Here is a 2,867-nt window from a genome sequence, read left to right as displayed (position 1 = left end):
ACACTCTCTGAGTGGTTGGCGTTAGGAAGGGCATCCAACTGTAGAAACTCTGCCAAATCAGACTGGAGCCTGGTGTAGCCATCTGGTTTCACCAGTCCTCAGTCAAATCGTCCAACCCATGCTAGCATGGAAAGCGGACGTTAAATGACGATGATGATGATGATGATGACGATATATATATATATATATATATGTGTCTGGAAAAATGGGACGAACATATTGAAAACTCTTTGACCATAGATATGCTTGATCATAGTTCACTTGAGGCTAAATGAGATATCTCTCATCATACTTCCATTGTAAGTAATTTAATTATGCATGTCTTCATTACATATCCTTTCTGTGAGAGGTAAATGCTCTGAGGGCTGTTCCAATTACTACTCCTCAGACATCTTCTCAAAATGTCTGACTTCTCCCAATAGGTTCTTAAGTTTTGTATCATCCATTTATAGCACACACCCAACATTTAATTTAACACTCAGTTTCTTTCTCTTAATCTTTTATGCTCAGTTTCACACCCACAAGATCAAAACAAGCTTATTCCTCTCTGCTTGAAAACATTTCAAAAGGATGAAAAAGCACAAGGCCAAGGCTGCAATCAGTATCTGTTGTAAAGATGCAGAAATAAAGAATATGAATGCATTACTCTTTATTTTCAATGGATGAATGGGATATTCTTCATATAAGTTTATACTGTAAGTTTTACAGAAAATATTACTTCGTGTAAAGTCCTGCATTCCTTTATTAGAGCACTGGAGTATTTTCACCTATCATGCTGATTGATAGTCATTTTCTCCAGTACAAAAAAAAAATTATGGTATTGTCGTTTAATATTTGTAAAATATTATTATTACATATTGTTTATGGCCACTTTAACGTGGCTGTCCTCTAAGAGAGGACATTTAACCCCAGGAAGACATCATCTCCAGCTGGTTTATTCAGAGTGTCTCGCACACTTGATATTTATTGCAAGCGGGAGATAACTCTTGCCACCCTAGCTCAAGACCACCAGACCACATAGTTTTAATCTGTATTGGATCTCTTCGGTGATGGGTACTCGTTGCCGGGCATGGCAGCAGTTTAACTTTACTTGCAATATATAGACAATACAGTGTCACACAATCACAGATTTTGTAACTAGGAAACTAGTCTATTAGAAAATCTCTGAGATAGAAGCAGTAAACGGACCAAAAAGTATTCTTTTCCACTTTAGGAACAAGGCCTGGAGTTTTTTGGGAGGGGAGGAGGCAGTCGATTAGATTGAGCCCAGTATGCAACTGGTACTTAATTTATCGACCCTGAAAGGATGAAAGGCAAAGTTGACCTCAGCAGAATTTGAACTCAGAGCATAAAGACAGACGAAATACTGCTAAGCATTTCGTCCGGTGTGCTAACGTTTCTGGGCCGGCTGTCTTCTAAGAGAGGATGTATGGTTCTATTTTATTCCTATTGTAGACAGACCTTCAAAGTGTAAATTTCAGTTAGTCAAGCAAGTAGAGTTAAGTGCTTTTCCCTGAAGCACAATACAAAGACTATGATAAGGTTAATAATTAAAGATGTTGCAAACAGACAATCATCTAGCCTCTTATTTGTCACTCAGTTTAACACCACTCTGTTGTAAGCAGTCAGGCAGGTTTCTTGGGCTGATGATAACTTCTTCCCTTTTTCTAGTTTTGAAGGATTTGTAAAGGATCGAGAGCAAAACCTTACCTATGACAAGGAAAAGAAAAAAAAAAATTACTGAGAAACTAGTGCTAATATACTGACAATCTGATTGCTTACAGAATTAAATCCCTTGTGACTATACTATTAATATTCAAAGATGATTTAGTATGAAAAAAAAACAACAAAAACAGCTGCAGGCAATAGTTGAACATGAGGCAGTCAACTATAAAATCTGATATTTCACAACTGAAACACCTACAATGAATTCTGAAGTAAGAGCAAATGTTTATGATGACTTATTTGGGTGTCATAAATCATCTATTGTTCTGGCTCCAGTATTACGTAGCCTATGAAAAATTAATACAATCAGTTATGTTTCTGGGTTGAACGTTTCTATCAGAGAGAAATTTTAGGGACAAATTGCCAACAGGCTTAATGTCCTGTCCTCAGAAAACTGTCTATTATCTCCTGGTCAAGTGAACCACAAGAGTAATAGATTAAGCATTATGGTATGCTGTCATTTTGTTACTTACAAACAAAAATTATCACTAGATTATCTTTTGTACACAACAGGCTAGCTTGTAGTGGTGCGTGTGGCCGCCATCTTGGGAAGTGCCATTGCGCATGTGCAAGGGACTAGCCGTCAGTGGAAGTACCCGAGCACGCATGCGCAATGCAACAGGTGGAGAGAAAGCAATAGCGTTCTCTTTCTTATCCATCCAGCAGCCGTCGTGACAGGACGTTCTACCAGGCTGTCCCAACTTGACCCCGACATGTGGTCGAAGCTTCCTTTGGTATTCTAGTGGAATGCCTGTTCACCCATGAACGAAACGGCTCTACACCAACCTAGAATAAATTATTGATCTGTTGTTACCGTTATCCCTCGTGGTGTTGTATTTCTGAATTTTAATGATTAATATAAGAACTGGGGAGAGATGGCTGAGCCATCATATCTCATCCAATTCTTATAACTGATTTGATAATATAGTTGGACTGAGTTAAATTAAATCTTTCTTGGTCTACATTATTTACATTATCTACATTTGACGGATATTCGTCCTCATCTTGTTTGTTGTTAACACAACGTTTCGGCTGATATACCCTCCAGCCTTCGTCAGGTGTCTTGGGGAAATTTCGAACCTGGGTTCTCATTCCTATCGATGTTACTATTATTATTATTATAATTATTATTATTATTATTA

General features: G+C 37.7%; 1 protein-coding gene across 1 annotated transcript in view; it reads right to left on the bottom strand.

The window, feature by feature from the left end:
* The window catches only part of LOC106868453 (WD repeat and FYVE domain-containing protein 2), an 89,962-nt gene that overhangs the window by 6,969 nt on the left and 80,126 nt on the right, over positions 1-2,867 (bottom strand). The window lies entirely within an intron of this gene.

This window comes from Octopus bimaculoides, chromosome 3 (genome assembly GCF_001194135.2).
Source record: "Octopus bimaculoides isolate UCB-OBI-ISO-001 chromosome 3, ASM119413v2, whole genome shotgun sequence".
In the NCBI taxonomy this organism is placed as follows: domain Eukaryota; kingdom Metazoa; phylum Mollusca; class Cephalopoda; order Octopoda; family Octopodidae; genus Octopus; species Octopus bimaculoides.
The sequence above is the reverse complement of the archived record's forward strand: the minus strand, read 5'-3'. Positions and strand labels throughout refer to the sequence as shown.